We start from the raw sequence: 26,333 nt of genomic DNA, 5'->3' as shown, positions 1-26,333 counted from the left end.
TGATACGGGAGGGACAAGACAGGGAACCTAAACTGAAGGCAGCACTGCTTAAAGAACCTTTCTCCCAAAAGCGGCCTCAGCCGAGGCAAAATTTGTAGAACTTTGAAAAAGTGTGAAGAGAGGACCAAGTAGCAGCCTTGCAAATCTGTTCCACAGAAGCTTCATTCTTGAATGCCCATGAGGAAGCAACACCCCTCGTGGAATGAGCCGTAACTCTCTCTGGAGGCTGCTGTCCAGCAGTCTCATATGCAAAATGTATGATACTCTTCAGCCAAAAAGAGAAGTAGCTGTAGCTTTCTATCCCTTACATTTTCCTGAGAAAACCATAAACAAGGCAGATGACTGACGAAAATCCTTAGTCACCTGCAGGTAAAACTTTAAGGCATGAACCACGTCCAAATTGTGTAGAAGCCGTTCCTTCTGAGAGGAAGGATTAGGACACAAGGAAGGAACAACAATCTCCTGATTAATGTTCTGATCAGAAACTACTTTAGGAAGAAATCCTAATTTAGTACGTAAAACTACCTTATCTGAATGAAAAATAAGGTAAGGGGACTCATACTGCAATGCCGAGAGCTCTGACACTCTGCGAGCAGAAGAAATAGCAACAAGAAATAAAACTTTCCAAGATAACAACTTAATACCTAAGGAATGCATAGGCTCAAACGGAAGAACTAAATTAAGACTCCATGGAGGAGTAACTGGCTTGAACACAGGCCTGATCCTGACCAAGGCCTGACAAAATGATTGTACATCTGGAACATCTGCCAGACGTTTGTGTAACAAAATATATAAGGCAGAAATTTGACCCTTTAGGGAACTTGTCGATAATCCTTTCTCCAAACCCTCTTGGAGAAAAGACAAAATTCAAGGAATCCTAACTCTACTCCAGGAGTAGTCCTTGGATTAACACCAATAGAGATATTTATGCCATATCTTATGGTAAATCTTTCTAGTTACAGGTTTACGAGCCTGAATCATGGTCTCTATGACCGAGTCTGAAAAGCCCCGCTTGGATAAAATTAAGCGTTCAATCTCCAAGCAGTCAGCTTCAGAGAAACTAAATTTGGGTGAAGGAAGGGCCCTTGAATTAGAAGGTCCTTCCTCAACGGAAGTCTCCACGGTGGCAGAGATGACATGTCCACCAGATCTGCATACCAAATCCTGCGAGGCCAAGCCGGTGCAATGAGGATCACCGAGGCCCTCTCCTGCTTGACTCAAGCAATGGACCAGAGGAAGAAGAGCAAATGGAGGAAATAGGTATGCTAGACTGAAGGTCCAAGGTACCGCTAGGGTGTCTATCAGTACCGCCTGAGGGTCCCTGGACCTCGACCCGTACCTCGGAAGCTTGGCATTCTGCCGAAATGCCATGAGATCTAATTCCAGCTGACCCCACTTGAGAATCAGGCTGGAAAACACTTCCGGATGGAGTTCCCACTCCCCCGGATGAAAAGTCTGCCTGCTCAGGAAGTCAGCCTCCCAGTTGTCCACCCCTGGGATGTGGATCGCCGACAGACAGCAAGAGTGGGCCTCCGCCCACTGAATTATTTTGGTTACCTCTGTAATCGCTAAGGAACTCCTTGTTCCTCTCTGATGATTGATGTAAGTCACTGAAGTTAAGTTGTCTGACTGGAACCTGATAAACTGGACCGAGGCTAATTGAGGCCAGGCCAGAAGAGCATTGAAGATCGCTCTCAGCTCCAAAATGTTTATAGGTAGAACAGACTCTGACTGAGTCCAAACTCCCTGAGCCTTTAGGGAACCCCAGAATGCTCCCCATCCTAGAAGGCTGGCGTCTGTTGTCACAATCACCCAAGATGGTCTGTGAAAGCAGGTCCCCTGGGAGAGATGATCCAGAGACGACCACCATTGCAGAGAATCTCTTGTCTCCTGCTCCAGTAGTATTCGAGAAGACAAGTCCGCATAATCTTCGTTCTATTGCCTGAGCATGTTTAACTGCAGAGGTCTGAGGTGGAACCGAGCAAAAGGGATGATGTCCATTGCTGCCACCATCAGCCCGATTACCTCCATGCACTGAGCCACTGATGGCCGAGGAGTGGACTGTAGAACTAGACAAGAATTGAAAATCTTTGATTTCCTGACTTCTGTCAGAAAAATCTTAATTGATAGGGAATCTATTATGGTTCCTAAGAAAGTTACCCTTGTATTTGGAACTAAGGAGCTCTTTTCCAAATTTACCTTTCAACCGTGAGATCGCAGGAAGGATAACAACATTTCCGTGTGGGATCTTGCTTGTTGTAAGGATGGCACCTGGACCAGGATGTCGTCCAGATAGGGCGCCACTGCAATGCCCCGTAACCAAAGCACCGCCAACAGCGATCCCAGAACCATTGAGAAAATTCTGGGAGCTGTGGCAAGACCGAAAGGGAAGAGCCACAAATTGGAAGTGTTTGTCTAGAAAGGCAAACCTCAGAAACTTGTGAATGGGAACATGCAGGTCCTTTAAATCCACTGTTGTCATAAATTGACCCTCTTGGACCAAAGGAAGAATGGAACGAATAGTTTCCATGTTGAAGGACGGTACTCTGAGGAATTTGTTTAGACTCTTGAGATCTAAAATTGGTCTGAAGGTTCCCTCTTTTTTGGGAACCACAAACAGATTGGAATAAAATCCCAGACCCTGTTCCTGTATTGGAACAGGAACTATCATTCCCAGGTCGGAGAGGTCTCTTACACAGTGTAAGAACGCCTCTCTTTTTGTCTGGTCTACAGATAATCTTGAAAGCAGAAACCTGCCTCTGGGAGGAAAGCTCTTGAACTCTAGTTTGTATCCCTGGGACACTATGTCTACTGCCCAGGGATCCGGAACATCTCAAACCCAAGCCTGAGAGAAGAAGGAAAGTCTGCCCCCTACAAGATCCGGTCCCGGATCAGGGGCATTCCCTTCATGCTGTCTTTGATTCAATAGCAGGCTTCTTGGATTGTTTCCCCTTATTCCAAGACTGATTGGCTCTCCATGACGGTATAGACTGTTCCTGCTTGGAAGCAGAAGAGAAAGAATTTCCCTTGAAATTTCGAAAGGAACGATAATTACTCTGACGTCCCTTTTGTTTGTTTCTCTTATTCTGCGGTAGAAGATGACCCTTACCTCCCGTAATATCAGAGATTATTTCTATCAAGCCCGGTTCAAACAAGGTCTTCCCTTTGTAAGGAATCGCTAAAAGCTTAGACTTAGAGGATACATCCGCAGACCAAGGTTTTAACCATAAGGCTCTGCGAGTTAGAACAGAGAAACCTGAAATCTTTGCTCCCAGTTTGATAACTTGAAAGGAAGCATCTGTAATAAAGGAATTAGCCAATTTAAGAGCTTTTATCCTATCCTTGATCGCATCCAGGGGAGTGTCTGTCCTAATAGCATCAGACAACGCAACAAACCAATATGCTGCCGCACTTGTGACCCCTCTAATTTTTGTCCATAGGATCTTTTAAAAGCACAACTATCCTCTATGGGTATAGTAGTTCTCTTAGCCAGAGTGGAAACTGCTCCTTCCACCTTTGGGACTGTTTGCCAAGCCTCCTTGAAAGAGTCGGCTATGGGGAACATCTTTTTAAATATAGGAGATGGAGAAAAAGGGATACCCGGTCTCTCCCACTCCTTAGTAATGATCTCAGAAGCTCGGTCTGGTACCGGAAAAACATCTATCGAGGAAGGGACCTCAAAATTTTTGTTAAGCTTATTGGATTTCTTAGGATTAATAACGAACGTGGAGTTGTTGTCATCCAATGTAGCTAAAACATCCTTAAGTAGCAGACAGAGGTGTTCTAGTTTAAACCTGAAGGATACCACTTCAGTATCAGTAAGAGGAATTACACTGTCAGAATCTGAAATTTCACCTTCAGATGCTACTACGGTATCCCCCTCCTCAGGCTTCTGGGAGGGGGCATCTGCAATAGCAATAACTGCGTCAGAAACCTCGCTTACTGAATGTCTGGTTTTCCTCTTACGCTTTTTCTGCAACATAGGGAAAGCAGACAACGCATCTGAAACTGCAGAAGACATGAGAGAAAGTAACCCCAGCTGGAGCTATAGAGGACGCTGCGGCATATATTAAGCATTGTCATTGGATTCCTGAACAGCATCCTCTTTGGAAAATTTTGGCTCAGAAAAAAGTCTATCCCTATAGTTTAAAGTTCTCTCAATGCATGAGGAACAGAAAGGAATTGGTGGTTCCACATTGGCATCAAAACATAAAGAACAAGTGACACTTTGTAAGGCCTCTTGGTCCATACTGACTCACAATGAAACAATTTTTTATAAAAGGTAAAAAATATTTTAATAAAATAAGCATACAAAAAAAGTTACCTCCCTTTAAATTTTAAACGGTAACTTTTTTCCTTTAAATTATTTATTAAAGCTAGACAGGATAGAAGGCTTAACTAACACTGCAGAGCACCTCAACACCTCAGCAATACTTTGCTGAGGTGCCTACCTGTCCGCTGAACCCTCTGAGCAGGAGCCGTTCCCACACTGTCAGATCCGGAACTCGCAGCAGCAGAAGTCTCTGTCTAAACGCGCATATGAATAATGAGATGCGTATTAGAAAGAGACCAGCAGAAGAACTTCACCCTCCGTTGTCGGAAGTGAAGGGAAAAAAGGCGCGCAACACAATTGACGCCTCCTCTTGTCCCACCCATCGTGGGCGTAGCCAATGCAAAGATCTCCCGGTCTGCATACTTAAGTAAATGCCGGGAGATATAATCACCGCCAAAAGAATTACCTGCCCCAGTGCCTGCGACTCTGCTGTCCCCAAAGTGTATCCTGATAACAAGGAGAATTTATGTGTTACAATATAAAGTGTCCATTTTTTTAATAAAGGCTTCCTTATATGTCCCTCCTATAAAGTAATGTGCCCAACTTTTTTTGAGCTTCGTTGTCCCAGAAAATCAAAGTCAGCACTTACCTCATATACTGCCTGACAGCAAGGCAGATCCCAGGTTTTAGAGGTCCTCTCCCTCACATGGACCTGTGACAAAAAGAAAGGACTGAGTAAGATTTCTCAGTTTTTCAGAGTTAGGGCAGCATCAGTATGGGAGGCACAGTGAGAAATATGTCCCACCAGTTCCCATTGCTCTAAAGCCACCAGTGCTCTACTGAAGAGACTGATATGGACTACGGCTACACCCCAGGACAAAGCAGCACAATCTTGTACTACCTTAAAAATAATAAACTCTTGATTGAAGAATCTTTTCTAACACCTAATTTACCACCTCCTTGCTCTTAACGTAGGCAAAGAGAATGACTGGATTGGGAGGGAAGGGAGGTGATATTTAACAGCTTTGCTGTGGTGCTCTTTGCCGCCTCCTGCTGGGCAGGAGTGATATTCCCCAATAGAAATTAGATGATCCGTGGACTCATTGTGTCATTAAAAAGAAAACTGTATAACAAAACGGTTTAAAACCAGTAACTTGCTCAATGTTTATCATTATTTTTTTACATAATAGTTGATATGGTCGAAATATTATAGCAAACTTATGTCATGGGTTCTCTCAGTATGTAAATAAACCAGTTCTCTTAACAAGTTTGGATTTTTGGGCTATATTATTCAAGGTAAAGTTGTGAGGTATTTTCTTAATCTTATAAATGTTTACCCTCATCTACCCTTGTATGCTTCCCAATAGAATATAAGATCATAATATAAAAGCAGTCGGTTGGTTTTGAGAAAATAATATCTTTCTAACATTATGATAGTTTGGACCCTTTCCCTCCAAGAAGTTAATGAAGGGGGCTCAGTTGATTTCCAGTGCAAAGCTATTAATTGTTTAGCAACATTAAATAAAATCTGGGCTAGACTTTTCCTTATTGCACATTTCAAATCATTAAATACATAAAATAGACACATTTTTGGTGTCAAGGAAAGATTGCTAGATAGTATGGTATTTATTTCTTTTAGTATCATCTTTCAAAATTCTTATATTTTGTAACATGACCACCATATATGACCCATATTCCCTTTTTCCAAATTACACCTCCAACATCTGTCAGAAGACCTCGGGAACATGTGTTTTAGCCTTTGTGGTGTGAGATACGATCGTAGCATAATTTTATATTAATTATTATTAATTATTAATTGTGTAGAGTGAGCTGAATGAGCTATGTTATGGAAAATAATTGACCAGTCTTTTGATGAGTATTGTTCCCCCAATTCTCTTTCCCAAGCCTTGACATAACCATGAGGTTTAGGGGATGTGGCATCCAGTAATATTTTGTATAATAAGGAAATGATTCCCTTTTGTGGGAGTTCAGTGCTACACATTTTTCCAAGTTGGTAAGAGGTCTGATTAGATTTGATCTTTCTTTATGGGTGTTAATATAGTGGTTAACCTGATGATATTTTAACCAGGGTTCCATGAACCCTTGCCCCAGATGTTCTATCTTTGCTTTAGGTTTCATTTTATTTGAATTCAATAAGGAGTATACCGGTATGACTCTATCGATATTACTTTCTTTATCATGTACGTATGACAAGCCTATTTGAAAATCTGGATTTGATAATATGGGAGTCAGTGGAGAGAACCTACTGGATATCCCCTTGGTGTTGTTATTAATTTCCAGTCTGTAAATGTGTTTGTTAGAGTATGTAACCCTGCACATGATGTTGTGTGCAATATGTTAGGAGTTGAACATGTACCCCCTAGTTGTTGATGCCCTGAAATGTCATGTTCTATTTGTATCCATTGCTTTCGATTGATATTATTATATCTACACCATTTTATTATTCTTTGTAAAGAGATTGCTTTCTTATAAAGCATGAGATTTGGGACTCCTAAATCTTAGATGCATACATAGTTGGTCTGCTTATTCTTGGAGGTTTATCTTTACATATAAAATTATTTATAACTTTTTGTAGTTTGTGTATATACGTTTCAATATGGGGAGAGGGAGTGTTTAAAGCACATTTAATATTTTAGGAAATACTATCATTTTAGTGGTATGTATCCTGCCTACCCACAATGTATTTTCGGAATACCACGATGATGTTAGCTTTGTGATGTCTGCTGTGAGCTTTGCATAATTTACTGTTCGAGTGGTTTCAACTTTAGTGGTTATGTTTATTCCTAAATATTTGATAAAGTTAATTTGAGTAGTAAAGTCACATTGAATCCTAATATCATTAGTCTCTTTGAGTGAAACGTTAATAGGGAGTAGATCGGATTTATTCATATTTACTAGGAAATTTGAGACCCTACCATAATCCTGAAGCTCAGTATGTACCGCCGAAAGAGAATCTAGAGGGGATGTTATAGTCATAAGGATATCATCTGCAAACATGGATAACTTATATACGTTATTATTGATCATTATTCCTTTAATAGAGTTATGACGTCTTATCTTGGCAGCGAATACTTTGAGTGACAAGATAAACAATAAGGGGGATAGGGGACAGCCTTGTCTAGTGCCTTTTTCACATTTCAAATTATTCTGATAAGGTGCCATTGATGCGTATTTGTGCTGTGGGAAATGAGTATAGTGCCATCACTCGTTTATAAATGAAGGTGGGAAATTAAATGTGTTCAATATGGATTCTAGGAAGGGCTAATCTAGTCTATCAAATGCTTTTTCTGCGTCTGTGGATATTAAAATTGTTGGGATATTATTTTTGATATGTAATCTAAAAAGTTTAAAATGTTTACTGTGTTGTCCCTATCTCTTCTTGGAAAAAAACCTACTTGATCAGGGGAAATTAGTTATGGTAGCAACTTGTTAAGACTGGTGGCAAAAATTTTAGCAAAAAATTTTAGGTCTAGATTTAAAAAGGAAATAGGTCTGAAATTTGCAGGTTGGTTGCCCTTTTTCCCTGGTTTAGGTAAAACTGTGATAAAAGCTTGAAGCATGGTGTCTGGGAAGCAACCTGTGTTGTCGATCTGATGAAAAGCTTTCAACATATGTGGTACTAGATGATGTTGGTGGGACTTATAATAAAGATCTGAAAACCCATCTGGGCCTGGTGCTTTATCCATTTTGAATGTTTTAATAGCTTCTATAATCTCAGATTCTCTAATTAGTGAGTTTAGTATCTCGCTATCCTCTTCTGACATTTGTGGTAGATGCACTTCTTCTAGGTAGAGCCTAAACTCTGTTAGATTATAAGTTATATAGAGAATGGTAGTAGTTTTTAAAAGTTTCAGCTATCTGTTTTGTGTCCTTTGCTTTTTTGTCGTCTGGTTTATATAGATATGTGGGTATATTCTTCCCTTTGAGCCTTGTTTAATTGCTTTAGCTTTTATCAATGTCCCCCTAATCTAGCTTTTGTGACCCTTCCAAACTGTGGTAGGTGAGATGTCATCTTGAGTGTTATTTCCAAAGTATTACCTCAAGTCTTTTTCTACTGTTTTCTTAACCTATGGGTCTCGCAGAAGGGTGTCATCTAATCTCCAACTGAATTCTTTAAAGAGAGCGGATGGCCATTGAATTCTACTTTTCATCATTGAGTGATCTGACCAGGCTGTGTGCAAAATGGTTTCGTCTACTACATGGGATAAAGTAATGTGATCTACTAAAATATGGTCTAGTCTGGAATATGTTTTATTTGGAGCAGAAAAGAAAGTATAATCTCTTTTATCCAGGTTAGATATTCTCCATGGATCGTGCAGTCCAAATGTTCTAATAAAATTCCAAATTACTTTTAGAGTGTTTTTAGATACATAAACATTTGCGTTAGAGCTATCTAATTTGGGATTTATCGGTATGTTAAAGTCACTGATGACCATTAACTGGCCTAATTGAATGTCTTGGATTAGAGGAATGATTGATTTAAAGAAAGTAGCTTGTCTCTGGTTTGTAACGTATATATTCACTATTGTGGTTGGTTTGTTATATAAAAGGACACTTATTGCTAAAAATCTACCCTCTCTGTCTCTTATTTGGTTTGTCAGAGTGAAAGGGATTGATTTATGAACTAAAATACTTACACCATACATTTTGAAAATGTTGTGCATAGGAACTGTGTATATATCTAAGAATAGAGCCTATTTGGGTTTCCTGGAGACACACTATATCTCCTTGTTTTTGTATAATGTCTATAAAAGATAGATATTTTATTAGGGCTGTTAAATCCTTCAACATTTTGAGAAATTAAATGTAGCAACGTTTCTGTCATCTTGGTATTTTATCTTGAGATAATATATATAGAAATTTGATTATGAGAAACCTAAACCTTTTGTATGAAGGACTGAGAGTAACCCTTGTATTTAACCATCTTAAAGTTACTGTTGATACTAACATAAAATAAACGAAAATAACAATGAAAACATAAATTAACTGTATGAGAATTAACAAGGGGAAAATGGCTAATAGGAATTCCAAGTGGAACTCTACCAGCCCAAGAAATAGCTGTTCAAATAAACATATGCCTTATACATTTCAATTAACAGATAGCAATAAGGTAAGGGTATTACATTCGCTGCATATTTAAAAGTTTAACTCAAGTATTTAGGTTAACAAACATGAAAGGATACAAGAGAAAGTCAACTCTGATATTTGACCTGTCATCCTGTCGGTGTCTGAGAGTTTTCAGAAGAATGAAGCTGTCTTTTGCGTTGAACCATTTGCCATTCTTTACGTTGAGGTGGTGCAGGTTGACTTGTACCTGGAACATGTCCAATGCTCTTTACTGTTTCTGAACTGAGGAGAGGGATTTGCAGTTTTCAGCAGCAATCTGCCATTTCCGCTGTGGTTGTACATGTTGCTCTTCTGTTCTTCCTTATCACAATCAGTTGAAAAGGGTGATTCCATCAATACTTGATGTTCATGGATCTGAGGTGTGATGTTAAGGTGTGATGTTAAGGGTGACAATTCCTTTCTCCTCTGTAGTGTTGTGGCCGATAAATCAGCATACAGTTGAAGGCTGATACCATCTTTATGAATAGGGTTCTTCTCTCTTGCTCCCTTCATTATTTGCTCTTTCACCTGGTAGTTAGGGATTTTGACAATTACATCTCTTGGAGGTGCTCCCTCTGGTGATGTGTCTGCTTGGTTTCGTAGGTTTGAAAAAATAGATTGTAAATACATAGGTAAATTTGCAGCTTGCACTGCTTCTGGGATACCTCTTATTCTGATATGTCTTCTAGACCTGTTTTCAAGGTCTTCTATTTTATCTTCCAATTGTTGAATAGCTCTGTCTTGTTACTCCATGTGGTATTTTAATGTAGCAGTATCAGTATTGTATAAGCTCCACTCCTCTTCTAGCTTTTCAACTCTGTTTCCAATCTCTGATGGGTTGTTTTTTTTAAATCTGAAATTTTGTTCTTTATGCATTGTTTCACTTGCGTGATAAGTGAGGTAAAGTCCTGTTTTGAGGGTATAGATGATAATATAGATTTTGGCACACAAATCATTAATTGTTCCCCATCTAAATTTAAAGAAGTGTGTTTCAATCTAGGAGAAGTTGAAGGGGTACCAGCTAGGGTTTGTGGATTCATCGCTTTAAAATAGTTATCCACTGATGGAGTTGAAGATCCTCCATTTTTATTTTGTTTCTCCCTCTGAGGAAGTTTTCTTGAAGACATGCTTTACCTGGAAAAAGAACCAGTGTGTGCTGGGTGTTGATGATACCTTATTTTTTATCTTGTGTGCTATTATAGCTTTTCCTTCTGTGTTAAATAGTAAATGTGATATTTCAAGATTTAATAATGCTCAATTGAGGAGCTTATAAAATATTGCTGCTGTTTGATGCTTTGTTGGTCGTTGTTTCTGAGTGTGCTAGTTACCTCATTGTTTTATATAGTCTTGTTGTAGTGTTTAATAGCCTACAGACATTAGGGCTCTATATGAGATGAGCTCTTATTTATGATATTGGAATGAAACTTTTCTGTTTCTCCTTTTACTGCATTTCTTGTCAACGTATATTTTTGTAGTTGCTGTGTCAAAGCGGTCCACATACTTTTCTCTCGCTGACAGATGCGATCATAAAGGTAAAATGTCAACAACCACATGTGAAGCTGCTGCAGACGGATCGCAACTTGCAATCACTGCATTTTCAGAGCGATAATGGTGATCTTCTCTGACCGGGTTTACAAACTACACCAAGGAGCTGAGCGGTCAATCCCACTGTTATGCTCTGTATAGAAGATTGCTTGCCTCCATGTTTTATCTGATCTGGAAAGATAAGCCACGGTCTCCTGGTGCGTAGAGGGCTTTGTTGCGGCAGTGAAAGCGGATTGTTTATGTCCCTGGATCTTTGCGTGTACTAGTTTACCTTTTGTCCGTTTGAGATTTATGGCAATCGGAACTTAAGGAGCTATTTTGAAGGCTGTAGCTACGGAGATCACTTAAAGTGCGGACATCTCTCCTGAGTGCCAGCTCCTCCCCCTCCACTCGTTATGTTTAATTCTAGAGTGGAAGTACCATGCTGCTCCAGATCTGATTTTTGTGAAAGAAAAAGTGAAATTATAAAATACTATAGCACATTATTTTAAAGGGACATGATACTCAAATGTTGAAGCACTTGAAAATGATGCTGTAAAAAGCTGACTAAAAATATCGCCTGAACATCTCTATGTAAAAAATAAGTATTCAGACCCCACTGTAAAGATGATAGTCCCAGGACTTGCAAGGGAGTGTACATCTGGAATGTGCAGTCAGTCATGCTATTTTACTATTCAGTTTAAGGAAATATACTATGAAATTTCACAAGATTTTAGTGAAATCTAATGAGATCAAAACAAAGCATGACCTCAGCATTGCTGATTGGCTATTTTTTCTCTTATCAAGTTGCAGCTGGATAGCAACTGAAGTATAGCTGTTCACAGAGCACTTACTTTGGTGAGCTGAAGAAATTTTAATGTAAAATATCTTCCCTTTTTACATAGAGAGCTCAGGTGATATTTTCATGTCAGCTTTTTACAGTTATATGCTAAATCACCTAAAAGTGATGCAGCATGAGTATTATGTCACTTTAAGCCTATTGTAGACCTATATATTCTATATGCTTATCCCCAAAACTCTGGGAGTTGTAGATTGATTTTAAAATCAGACATAAATGTATTTTGTTGAACTCCATAGAGTTAGTATAGCCGTTTTGAACATATTAAATGGAGGATTACATAGCCATTGACGTTTAAAAACGAACCGATTATCAATTCTATACCAATATAACAAGATTATCCTACTAATAATTCTGCATGATGTTTTATTTCTAACTGTCTGATTCACCCTATAGACAGAGCTATAAATATAAAACATTTTCCAATATACTTCCATTATCAAAAACATGTAAATGCTTTTTATATGCACACTTTATGAGGCTGAGACGTGCAAAGGTGCATAGAATATTAGTATATGCATTTTATGATTGGCTTATGGCTGTCGTATGATACAGGGGGTGGGAAAATTGTCCCAACTTTAAAATTTAACAGAAAACATTGCTCATTTCAAATTCAAAGTAAGTGCTATTGCATTGTCTTTTTATTGTGTATCGGTCAATTATTCAATTCAACTGTATTAAGTGGTCCTATAATTGTCAGTGACACACAAGACTGTATTGCCTAGAATTAGTAATGATTCCAAATTGACCCATGTATATTATTTTAATAGCATCAGCAAACTGATAACATAAAATATGCTTACCTGATAATTTCATTTCCATTGTGGGGAGGAGAGTCCACTGCTTCATTCATCACTTGTGGTAATTAAGAACCTGGCCACCAGGAGGAGGCAAAGACACCCCAGCCAAAGGCTTCAATACCTCCCCCACTTCCCTCATCCCCCAGTCATTCTGCCAAGGGAACAAGGAACAGTAGTAGAAATATCAGGGTATAAATAGTGCCAGAAGAACAAAAATAAATTTAGGTCCGCCCACCGAACGGGCGGGTGCAGTGGATTCTCCTCTCCACGATGGAACTGAAATTATCAGGTAAGCATAAAAACATAATTTATGCTTACCTGATAAATTTATTTCTCTTGTAGTGTGTTCAGTCCACGGGTCATCCATTACTTATGGGATATATTCTCCTTCCCAACAGGAAGTTGCAAGAGGATCACCCAAGCAGAGCTGCTATAGAGCTCCTCCCCTCACATGTCATATCCAGTCATTCGACCGAAACAAGACGAGAAAGGAGAAACTATAAGGTGCAGTGGTGACTGGAGTTATAATTTTAAAATTTAGAACCTGCCTGAAAAAGACAGGGCGGGCCGTGGACTGAACACACTACAAGAGAAATAAATTTATCAGGTAAGCATAAATTATGTTTTCTCTTGTTAAGTGTGTTCAGTCCACGGGTCATCCATTACTTATGGGATACCAATACCAAAGCTAAGTACACGGATGATGGGAGGGACAAGGCAGGAACATTAAACAGAAGGAACCACTGCCTGTAGAACCTTTCTCCCAAAACCAGCCTCCGAAGAAGCGAAAGTGTCAAATTTGTAAAATTTGGAAAAAGTATGAAGTGAAGACCAAGTTGCAGCCTTGCAAATCTGTTCAACAGAGGCCTCATTCTTAAAGGCCCAGGTGGAAGCCACAGCTCTGGTGGAATGAGCTGTAATTCTTTCAGGAGGCTGCTGTCCAGCATAGGCTAAACGTATTATGCTACGAAGCCAAAAAGAGAGAGAGGTAGCCGAAGCCTTTTGACCTCTCCTCTGTCCAGAGTAAACGACAAACAGAGAAGAAGTTTGTCTAAAATCTTTAGTTGCCTGTAAGTAGAACTTCAGAGCACGGACCACGTCTAGATTATGCAAAAGACGTTCCTTCTTTGAAGAAGGATTAGGACATAATGATGGAACAACAATCTCTTGATTGATATTCCTGTTAGAAACAACCTTAGGTAAGAACCCAGGTTTAGTACGCAGAACTACCTTGTCTGAATGAAAGATCAGATAAGGAGAATCACAATGTAAGGCAGATAACTCAGAGACTCTTCGAGCCGAGGAAATAGCCATCAAAAACAAAACTTTCCAAGATAAAAGCTTAATATCAATGGAATGAAGGGGTTCAAACGGAACACCCTGAAGAACTTTAAGAACCAAGTTTAAGCTCCACGGAGGAGCAACAGCTTTAAACACAGGCTTAATTCTAGCCAAAGCCTGACAAAAGGCCTGGACGTCTGGATGCTCTGCCAGACGTTTGTGTAAAAGAATAGACAGAGCTGAAATCTGTCCCTTTAGCGAACTAGCGGATAAACCCTTTTCTAAACCCTCTTGTAGAAAAGCTAATATCCTAGGAATCCTAACCTTACTCCATGAGTAACTCTTGGATTCGCACCAATATAAATATTTACGCCATATCTTATGGTAAATTTTTCTTATCACAGGTTTCCGAGCCTGTATTAATGTATCAATAACCGAATCCGAAAACCCACGCTTTGATAGAATCAAGCGTTCAATTTCCAGGCAGTCAGCCTCAGAGAAATTAGGTTTGGATGGTTGAAAGGACCCTGAATTAGAAGGTCCTGCCTCAGAGGAAGAGACCATGGTGGACAGGACGACATGTCCACTAGGTCTGCATACCAGGTCCTGCGTGGCCACGCAGGCGCTATCAAAATTACCGATGCCCTCTCCTGTTTGATCCTGGCAATCAGTCGAGGTAGCAATGGAAATGGTGGAAACACATAAGCTATGTTGAAAACCCAAGGGGCTGCTAATGCATCTACCAGCACCGCTCCCGGGTCCCTGGACCTGGATCCGTAACAAGGAAGCTTCGCGTTCTGGCGAGATGCCATGAGATCCAGATCCGGTTTGCCCCAACGACGAATCAGTTGAGCAAATACCTCCGGATGAAGTTCCCACTCTCCCGGATGAAAAGTCTGGCGACTTAGGAAATCCGCCTCCCAGTTCTCTACGCCTGGGATGTGAATCGCTGACAGGTGGCAAGAGTGAGACTCTGCCCAGCGAATTATCTTCGAGACTTCCAGCATCGCTAGGGAACTCCTGGTTCCCCCTTGATGATTGATGTAAGCCACAGTCGTGATATTGTCAGACTGAAATCTGATGAACCTCAGCTTTGCTAACTGAGGCCAAGCTAGAAAAGCATTGAATATTGCTCTTAATTCTAGAATGTTTATTGGGAGGAGTTTCTCCTCCTGAGTCCACGATCCCTGAGCCTTCAGGGAATTCCAGACTGCTCCCCAGCCTAGAAGGCTGGCATCCGTTGTTACAATCGTCCAATCTGGCCTGCGAAAGGTCATTCCTTTGGACAGATGAACCGGTGACAACCACCAGAGAAGCGAATCTCTGGTCTCCTGGTCCAGATTTAGCAAAGGGGACAGATCTGAGTAATCCCCGTTCCATTGACTGAGCATGCATAGTTGCAGCGGTCTGAGATGCAGAATCTTTGATAACCTGGACTCCGTCAGGTAAATCTTCATCCCTACAGAATCTATAAGAGTCCCTAGAAAAGGAACCCTTGTGAGTGGTAACAGAGAACTCTTTTCCACGTTCACTTTCCACCCATGCGACCTCAGAAATGCTAGAACTATCTCTGTATGAGACTTTGCATTCTGTACACTTGACGCTTGTATCAGAATGTCGTCTAGGTACGGAGCCACCGATATGCCTCGTGGTCTTAGTACCGCCAGAAGGGAGCCCAGAACCTTCGTAAAATTTCTCGGGGCCGTGGCTAACCCGAAGGGAAGAGCCACAAACTGGTAATGCCTGTCTAGAAAGGCAAATCTCAGGTACCGATAATGATCTTTGTGAATCGGTATATGAAGGTAAGCATCCTTTAAGTCCACCGTGGTCATATATTGACCCTCTTGGATCATGGGTAGGATGGTTCGAATGGTTTCCATCTTGAACGATGGAACCCTTAGGAATTTGTTTAAGATTTTTAAGTCTAAGATTGGTCTGAAGGTTCCCTCTTTCTTGGGAACCACAAACAGATTTGAATAAAACCCTTGCCCCTGTTCCGTTCGCGGAACTGGGTGGATCACTCCCATCACTAAGAGGTCTTGTACACATTGTAGAAATGCCTCTTTCTTTACTAGGTTTGTTGATAACCTTGACAGATGAAACCTCCCTTGTGGAGGAGAAGTTTTGAAATCCAGAAGGTATCCCTGAGATATAATCTCCAACGTCCAGGGATCCTGTACATCTCTTGCCCAGGCCTGGGCGAAGAGAGAAAGTCTGCCCCCCACTAGATCCGTCTCCGGAGAGGGGGCCCTGTCTTCATGCTGTCTTAGGGGCGGAAGTAGGCTTTCTGGCCTGCTTGCCCTTGTTCCATGACTGGTTGCCTTCCCAACCTTGTCTGTAACGAGCAGTAGTTCCTTCCTGTTTTGGAGCGGAGGAAGTCGATGCTGCTCCTGCCTTGAAGTTACGAAAGGCACGAAAATTAGACTGTTTGGCCTTTGGTTTGGCCCTGTCCTGAGGAAGGGCGTGGCCCTTACCTCCCGTAATGTCAGCAATAATTTCCTTCAAGCCGGGCCCGAATAAGGCCTGCCCTTTGAAAGGAATGTTAAGTAGTTTAGACTTGGAAGTTACATCCGCTGACCAGGATTTAAGCCAGAGCGCTCTGCGCGCCTGTATGGCGAATCCGGAATTTTTAGCCATAAGTTTGGTTAGATGTACTACGGCATCTGAAACAAACACATTAGCTTGCTTAAGGGTTCTAACTTTGCTCAAGGCCTCATCTAACGGCTCTGTGCGAATCGCCTCTTCCAGAGACTCAAACCAGAATGCCGCTGCAGCCGTGACAGGCGCAATGCATGCAAGAGGCTGCAATATAAAACCTTGTTGAACAAACATTTTCTTAAGATAACCCTCTAATTTCTTATCCATTGGATCTGAGAAAGCACAGCTATCCTCCACCAGGATAGTGGTACGCTTGGCTAACGTAGAAACTGCTCCCTCCACCTTAGGGACCGTCTGCCATAAGTCTCGTGTGGTGGCGTCTATAGGGAACATTTTTCTAAATATCGGGGGAGGGGAAAAAGGCACACCGGGTCTATCCCACTCCTTACTTATAATTTCTGTAAGTCTTTTTGGTATAGGAAAAACGTCAGTACACACCGGTACCGCATAGTATCTATCCAATCTACACAATTTCTCTGGAATTGCCACCGTGTCGCAATCATTCAGAGCCGCTAATACCTCCCCTAGTAACACACGGAGGTTCTCAAGCTTAAATTTAAAATTCGAAATTTCTGAATCCGGTCTCCCCGGATCAGAACCGTCACCGACAGAATGAAGTTCACCGTCCTCATGTTCTGCAAATTGTGACGCAGTATCAGACATGGCTCTCGTGTCATCAGCGCGCTCTGTCCTTAACCCAGAGCTATCGCGTTTGCCCCTTAATTCGGGCATATTATATAATACTTCTTTCATAACAGTAGCCATATCATGTAAAGTGATTTGTAAGGGCCTAGATGTACTAGGTGTTTCAATCCTACGCATCTCCCGAGCGGGAGACGCAGGTACTGACACGTGAGGAGAGCTAGGCGGCATAACTTCCCCCTCGTTGTCTGGTGATAGCTTCTATATCGGTACAAATTGACTTTTATTCAAAGCAATATCAATACAATTGGTACACATCGTTCTATCGGGCTCCACATTGGCTTTTGAACATGATGAACAAACAGTTTCCTCTGAATCAGACATGTTTAAAACAGACTTAGTAATGAAACTAACAAGCTTGGAAATCACTTCAATAAGTTTACAAGCAATATAAAAAACGCTGCATCGCTTCAAAAAACATAATTTATGTAAGAACTTACCTGATAAATTCATTTCTTTCATATTAACAAGAGTCCATGAGCTAGTGACGTATGGGATATACATTCCTACCAGGAGGGGCAAAGTTTCCCAAACCTTAAAATGCCTATAAATACACCCCTCACCACACCCACAAATCAGTTTAACGAATAGCCAAGAAGTGGGGTGATAAGAAAAAAAGTGCGAAGCATATAAAATAAGGAATTGGAATAATTGTGCTTTATACAAAAAAATCATAACCACCACAAAAAAGGGTGGGCCTCATGGACTCTTGTTAATATGAAAGAAATGAATTTATCAGGTAAGTTCTTACATAAATTATGTTTTCTTTCATGTAATTAACAAGAGTCCATGAGCTAGTGACGTATGGGATAATGACTACCCAAGATGTGGATCTTTCCACACAAGAGTCACTAGAGAGGGAGGGATAAAATAAAGACAGCCAATTCCTGCTGAAAATAATCCACACCCAAAATAAAGTTTAACAAAAAACATAAGCAGAAGATTCAAACTGAAACCGCTGCCTGAAGAACTTTTCTACCAAAAACTGCTTCAGAAGAAGAAAATACATCAAAATGGTAGAATTTAGTAAAAGTATGCAAAGAGGACCAAGTTGCTGCTTTGCAGATCTGGTCAACCGAAGCTTCATTCCTAAACGCCCAGGAAGTAGAAACTGACCTAGTAGAATGAGCTGTAATTCTTTGAGGCGGAATTTTACCCGACTCAACATAGGCAAGATGAATTAAAGATTTCAACCAAGATGCCAAAGAAATGGCAGAAGCTTTCTGGCCTTTCCTAGAACCGGAAAAGATAACAAATAGACTAGAAGTCTTACGGAAAGATTTCGTAGCTTCAACATAATATTTCAAAGCTCTAACAACATCCAAAGAATGCAATGATTTCTCCTTAGAATTCTTAGGATTAGGACATAATGAAGGAACCACAATTTCTCTACTAATGTTGTTGGAATTCACAACTTTAGGTAAAAATTCAAAAGAAGTTCGCAACACCGCCTTATCCTGATGAAAAATCAGAAAAGGAGACTCACACGAAAGAGCAGATAATTCAGAAACTCTTCTAGCAGAAGAGATGGCCAAAAGGAACAAAACTTTCCAAGAAAGTAATTTAATGTCCAATGAATGCATAGGTTCAAACGGAGGAGCTTGAAGAGCTCCCAAAACCAAATTCAAACTCCATGGAGGAGAAATTGACTTAATGACAGGTTTTATACGAACCAAAGCTTGTACAAAACAATGAATATCAGGAAGAATAGCAATCTTTCTGTGAAAAAGAACAGAAAGAGCGGAGATTTGTCCTTTCAAAGAACTCGCGGACAAACCCTTATCTAAACCATCCTGAAGAAACTGTAAAATTCTCGGTATTCTAAAAGAATGCCAAGAAAAATGATGAGAAAGACACCAAGAAATATAAGTCTTCCAGACTCTATAATATATCTCTCGAGATACAGATTTACGAGCCTGTAACATAGTATTAATCACGGAGTCAGAGAAACCTCTATGACCAAGAATCAAGCGTTCAATCTCCATACCTTTAAATTTAAGGATTTCAGATCCGGATGGAAAAAAGGACCTTGAGACAGAAGGTCTGGTCTTAACGGAAGAGTCCATGGTTGGCAAGATGCCATCCGGACAAGATCCGCATACCAAAACCTGTGAGGCCATGCCGGAGCTATTAGCAGAACAAACGAGCATTCCCTCAGAATCTTGGAGATTACTCTTGGAAGAAGAACTAGAGGCGGAAAGATATAGGCAGGATGATACTTCCAAGGAAGTGATAATGCATCCACTGCCTCCGCCTGAGGATCCCGGGATCTGGACAGATACCTGGGAAGTTTCTTGTTTAGATGAGAGGCCATCAGATCTATCTCTGGGAGCCCCCACATTTGAACAATCTGAAGAAATACCTCTGGGTGAAGAGACCATTCGCCCGGATGCAACGTTTGGCGACTGAGATAATCCGCTTCCCAATTGTCTACACCTGGGATATGAACCGCAGAGATTAGACAGGAGCTGGATTCCGCCCAAACCAAAATTCGAGATACTTCTTTCATAGCCAGAGGACTGTGAGTCCCTCCTTGATGATTGATGTATGCCACAGTTGTGACATTGTCTGTCTGAAAACAAATGAACGATTCTCTCTTCAGAAGAGGCCAAAACTGAAGAGCTCTGAAAACTGCACGGAGTTCCAAGATATTGATCGGTAATCTCACCTCCTGAGATTCCCAAACTCCTTGTGCCGTCAGAGATCCCCACACAGCTCCCCAACCTGTGAGACTTGCATCTGTTGAAATTACAGTCCAGGTCGGAAGAACAAAAGAAGCCCCCTGAATTAAACGATGGTGATCTGTCCACCACGTCAGAGAGTGCCGAACAATCGGTTTTAAAGATATTAATTGATATATCTTCGTGTAACCCCTGCACCATTGGTTCAGCATACAGAGCTGAAAAGGTCGCATGTGAAAACGAGCAAAGGGGATCGCGTCCGATGCAGCAGTCATAAGACCTAGAATTTCCATGCATAAGGCTACCGAAGGGAATGATTGAGACTGAAGGTTTCGACAGGCTGTAATCAATTTTAGACGTCTCTTGTCTGTTAAAGACAAAGTCATGGACACTGAATCTATCTGGAAACCCAGAAAGGTTACCCTTGTTTGAGGAATCAAAGAACTTTTTGGTAAATTGATCCTCCAACCATGATCTTGAAGAAACAACACAAGTCGATTCGTATGAGACTCTGCTAAATGTAAAGACGGAGCAAGTACCAAGATATCGTCCAAATAAGGAAATACCACAATACCCTGTTCTCTGATTACAGACAGAAGGGCACCGAGAATCTTTGTGAAAATTCTTGGAGCTGTAGCAAGGCCAAACGGTAGAGCCACAAATTGGTAATGCTTGTCTAGAAAAGAGAATCTCAGGAACTGATAATGATCTGGATGAATCGGAATATGCAGATATGCATCCTGTAAATCTATTGTGGACATATAATTCCCTTGCTGAACAAAAGGCAATATAGTCCTTACAGTTACCATCTTGAACGTTGGTATCCTTACATAACGATTCAATAATTTTAGATCCAGAACTGGTCTGAAGGAATTCTCCTTCTTTGGTACAATGAAGAGATTTGAATAAAACCCCATCCCCTGTTCCGGAACTGGAACTGGCATAATTACTCCAGCCAACTCTAGATCTGAAACACAATTCAGAAATGCTTGAGCTTTCACTGGATTTACTGGGACATGGGAAAGAAAAAATCTCTTTGCAGGAGGTCTCATCTTGAAACCAATTCTGTACCCTTCTGAAACAATGTTCTGAATCCAAAGATTGTGAACAGAACTGATCCAAATTTCTTTGAAAAAACGTAACCTGCCCCCTACCAGCTGAACTGGAATGAGGGCCGTACCTTCATGTGAACTTAGAAGCAGGCTTTGCCTTTCTAGCAGGCTTGGATTTATTCCAGACTGGGGATGGTTTCCAAACTGAAACTGCTCCTGAGGACGAAGGATCAGGCTTTTGTTCTTTGTTGAAACGAAAGGAACGAAAACGATTGTTAGCCCTGTTTTTACCTTTAGACTTTTTATCCTGTGGTAAAAAAGTTCCTTTCCCACCAGTAACAGTTGAAATAATAGAATCCAACTGAGAACCAAATAATTTGTTTCCCTGGAAAGAAATGGAAAGTAGAGTTGATTTAGAAGCCATATCAGCATTCCAAGTCTTAAGCCATAAAGCTCTTCTGGCTAAGATAGCCAGAGACATAAATCTAACATCAACTCTAATAATATCAAAAATGGCATCACAGATGAAATTATTAGCATGCTGGAGAAGAATAATAATATCATGAGAATCACGATTTGTTACTTGTTGCGCTAGAGTTTCCAACCAAAAAGTTGAAGCTGCAGCAACATCAGCCAATGATATAGCAGGTCTAAGAAGATTACCTGAACATAGATAAGCTTTTCTTAGAAAAGATTCAATTTTTCTATCTAAAGGATCCTTAAACGAGGTACCATCTGATGTAGGAATGGTAGTACGTTTAGCAAGGGTAGAAATAGCCCCATCAACTTTAGGGATTTTGTCCCAAAATTCTAATCTGTCAGGCGGAACAGGATATAATTGCTTAAAACGTTTAGAAGGAGTAAATGAATTACCCAATCTATCCCATTCCTTAGCAATTACTGCAGAAATAGCATTAGGAACAGGAAAGACTTCTGGAATAACCGCAGGAGCTTTAAAAACCTTATCCAAACGTATAGAATTAGTATCAAGAGGACTAGAATCCTCTATTTCTAAAGCAATTAGTACTTCTTTAAGTAAAGAGCGAATAAATTCCATCTTAAATAAATATGAAGATTTATCAGCATCAATCTCTGAGACAGAATCCTCTGAACCAGAAGAGTCCAAAGAATCAGAATGATGGTGTTCATTTAAAAATTCATCTGTAGAGAGAGAAGATTTAAAAGACTTTTTACGTTTACTAGAAGGAGAAATAACAGACAAAGCCTTCTTTATGGATTCAGAAACAAAATCTCTTATGTTATCAGGAACATTCTGCACCTTAGATGTTGAGGGAACTGCAACAGGCAATGGTACATCACTAAAGGAAATATTATCTGCATTAACAAGTTTGTCATGACATTTAATACAAACAACAGCTGGAGGAATAGCTACCAAAAGTTTACAGCAGATACACTTAGCTTTGGTAGATCCAGCAGGCAGAGGTTTTCCTGTAGTATCTTCTGGCTCAGATGCAACGTGAGACATCTTGCAATATGTAAGAGAAAAAACAACATATAAAGCAAAATAGATCAAATTCCTTATAAGACAGTTTCAGGAATGGGAAAAAAATGCCAAACATCAAGCTTCTAGCAACCAGAAGCAAATGAAAAATGAGACTGAAATAATGTGGAGACAAAAGCGACGCCCATATTTTTTGGCGCCAAATAAGACGCCCACATTATTTGGCGCCTAAATGCTTTTGGCGCCAAAAATGACGCCACATCCGGAACGCCGACATTTTTGGCGCAAAATAACGTCAAAAAAATGACGCAACTTCCGGCGACACGTATGACGCCGGAAACGGAAATTAATTTTTGCGCCAAAAAAGTCCGCGCCAAGAATGACGCAATAAAATGAAGCATTTTCAGCCCCCGCGAGCCTAACAGCCCACAGGGAAAAAAGTCAAATTTTTGAGGTAAGAAAAATATGATAATTAAAGCATAATCCCAAATATGAAACTGACTGTCTGGAAATAAGGAAAGTTGAACATTCTGAGTCAAGGCAAATAAATGTTTGAATACATATATTTAGAACTTTATAAATAAAGTGCCCAACCATAGCTTAGAGTGTCACAGAAAATAAGACTTACTTACCCCAGGACACTCATCTACATGTTTGTAGAAAGCCAAACCAGTACTGAAACGAGAATCAGTAGAGGAAATGGTAAATATAAGAGTATATCGTCGATCTGAAAAGGGAGGTAAGAGATGAATCTCTACGACCGATAACAGAGAACCTTATGAAATAGACCCCGTAGAAGGAGATCACTGCATTCAATAGGCAATACTCTCCTCACATCCCTCTGACATTCACTGCACGCTGAGAGGAAAACCGGGCTCCAACTTGCTGCGGAGCGCATATCAACGTAGAATCTAGCACAAACTTACTTCACCACCTCCCTTGGAGGCAAAGTTTGTAAAACTGATTTGTGGGTGTGGTGAGGGGTGTATTTATAGGCATTTTAAGGTTTGGGAAACTTTGCCCCTCCTGGTAGGAATGTATATCCCATACGTCACTAGCTCATGGACTCTTGTTAATTACATGAAAGAAATACAGATATAATTAAACAATTCTTAACAAGAAGTGTATTATTAGCAAAGGATCGCACCCATTAGCAAAAGGATGATTAACCCCTCAATACCCAAAACGTATAAAACAGATATCAATTAAGATTTAACGCTTTTAATCACAGTCAGCACACTGTCACAGATCTGCTGTGACTGATTACCTCCCTCACAAATGAAATTTGCAGACCCCTGAGCTCTCTAGAGACGTCCTGGATCAAGGAGGAAGAAGCAGAAAGACTGTGCAATAATTTTAACTGCGCAACAAGGCGCTAAAACAAGGGCCCTCCCACTCCAATCACAACAGTGGGAGCCCTGATATAACGGTTTCCATGCAGAAAAATATGTTAGCCATGTGGAATAAAATCATGCCCAAAGCGATTTATCACCAAAGTACCTCACAAAAACGAATAACATGCCAGTAAACGTTTTATTAAAAACAACATTTGTCAATGTCATGCAAAGCTATCACTAAGCCTGCTACCAGTCGCTACCACTGCAGAGAAGGCTTAAGTATTATTTCAGTGTTAACAGTATTTTCTCAGTCAAATTCTAGTCCCTAGAATATAACTCGACTGCGCATATATTTATCAGCCTGATACCAGTTGCTACTACTGCATTTAAGGCTGTACTTACATCATACGGTAACAGCAGTATTTTCTTAGTCAATTCCATTCCCAGAAAATAAAGTACTGCACATACCTCATTTGCGGAGGACCCCGCATGCTATTCTCAGTTTCTGAAGTTACCCCACTCCTCAGAATGTCGAGAACAGCCAGTGGGTCTTAGTTACGCCTGCTAAGATCATAGATAAAGAACGCAGGCAGTTTCTTCTTCCAAATACTGCCTGCGATAGAAAAACAGCACACTCCGGTGCCATTTAAAATAACAAACTTTTGATTGAAGGTTAAGTAAAAACTCCAGCTCCTCTCGCGACCTCCTTCATTGTTGAGGGTTGCAAGAGAATGACTGGATATGACATGTGAGGGGAGGAGCTATATAGCAGCTCTGCTTGGGTGATCCTCTTGCAACTTCCTGTTGGGAAGGAGAATATATCCCATAAGTAATGGATGACCCGTGGACTGAACACACTTAACAAGAGAAATTATGTTTTCCATCTAAAGGGGAGTCCACTGCTTCATTCATCACTTGTAGGAACAAATACCCAAGCTCTAGAGGACACCAAATGAAGTAAACAGGAGGGTAAAGGAGGCGGACCCTATACTGAGGGCACCACAGCCTGCAGAACCTGTCTCCCAAAAGCTGTTTCCGCCGAAGCAAAAACGTCAAATTTATAAAATTTTGCAAAAGTATTTAAGGATGACCAGGTGGCTGCCTTACAAATCTGCTCCATAGAAGCATCATTCTTAAAGGCCCAAGAAGAGACCACAGCTCTAGTCGAGTGAGCCATAATCCTCTGTGGAGGATTGTGTCCCGCTGTCTCATAAGCCAGACGGATGATACTCCTCAACCAAAAAGATAGAGAAGTTGCCGAGGCCCTCTGCCCCCTACGCCTTCCAGAGTACACAACAAATAAAGACGTCTGTCTGAACTCCGTGGCTTGAAGATAAAATTTCAGAGCCCGAACCACATCCAGATAATGAAGTAAGCTTACCTTTGAAGAGGAAGGGTTAGGACACAAGGAAGGAACGACTATTTCCTGGTTAATGTTACGACTCAACACTAACTTGGGAAGGAAACCCAAACCGGTTCACAGAACGGCTTTGTCAGAATGAAAAACTCAGAGATTCTACGCGCCGATGCAATAGCCAATAACAACAGGCCCTTCCATGAGAGAATCTTAATGTCCAGTGAATGCATAGGGTCAAACTGAGCCCTCTGCAAAACCTTAAGCACCAAATTTAAGCTCCAGAGAGGAGCCGGATTCCTGAAGAAAGGTCTAATCCTAACCAGAGCCTGAACAAAGGACTGAATGTCAGGAATCTCTGCAAGCTTCTTATGCAACAGTACCGATAAAGCCGAGATCTGTCCCCTTAGGGAACTGGCGGCAAGACCCTTATCCAGACCATCCTGGAGAAAGGCCAAAATCCTGGATACCTTGACCTTGTGCCATGGGTATCCTCGTTCCTCACACCAGGACAAGTAGGTCCTCCACACCTTGTGGTGTGCGTCTAGTGAACGGCTTCCTGGCCTGGACGAGAGTGTTAATCACTTTCCAAAAAAACTCTTTTGGCCAAGACTAGACGTTCAATCTCCACGCAGTCAGCTTCAGAGAATCAAGGTTTTGATGTAGAAAAGGACCTTGAACTAGCAGAGCCTTGCGACAAGGTAACTTCCATAGCGTATATGACGACATTGCCACAAGATCCGCAAACCACGTCCTCCGTGGCCACGACGGAGCAATCAGAATAGCCGAAGCTTGCTCCTGCTTGATGCGGGCCACTACTCGAGGTAGAAGAGGCAACAGTGGAAATATGTAGATTAGGTTGAAGTCCCAGGGTACAGCCAAGGCGTCTATCAGTTCCTCCTGGGGATCCCTGGATCGCAACCCATATCTGGGCAGCTTGCAATTGAGTCTGGACGCCATGAGATCTATTTCCGGCGTCCCCCATCTGCTGCAGATCTCTGCAAACATCTCGGGGTGGAGAGACCATTCCCCTGGATGAAATGTCTGTCTGCTCAGTAAATCTGCTTCCCAGTTGTCCACACCCGGAATGTGGATCGCTGAGAGAGAAAAATTTTGAGTTTCTGACCAATCCAGAATCCGAAATACTTCCCTCATTGCTAGGGAGATTCTTGTCCCCCCCTGGTGGCTTATGTAAGCCACCAAGGTAATGTTGTCCGATTGGA

This window comes from Bombina bombina, chromosome 1 (genome assembly GCF_027579735.1).
Source record: "Bombina bombina isolate aBomBom1 chromosome 1, aBomBom1.pri, whole genome shotgun sequence".
Taxonomy (NCBI): domain Eukaryota; kingdom Metazoa; phylum Chordata; class Amphibia; order Anura; family Bombinatoridae; genus Bombina; species Bombina bombina.
The sequence above is the reverse complement of the archived record's forward strand: the minus strand, read 5'-3'. Positions refer to the sequence as shown.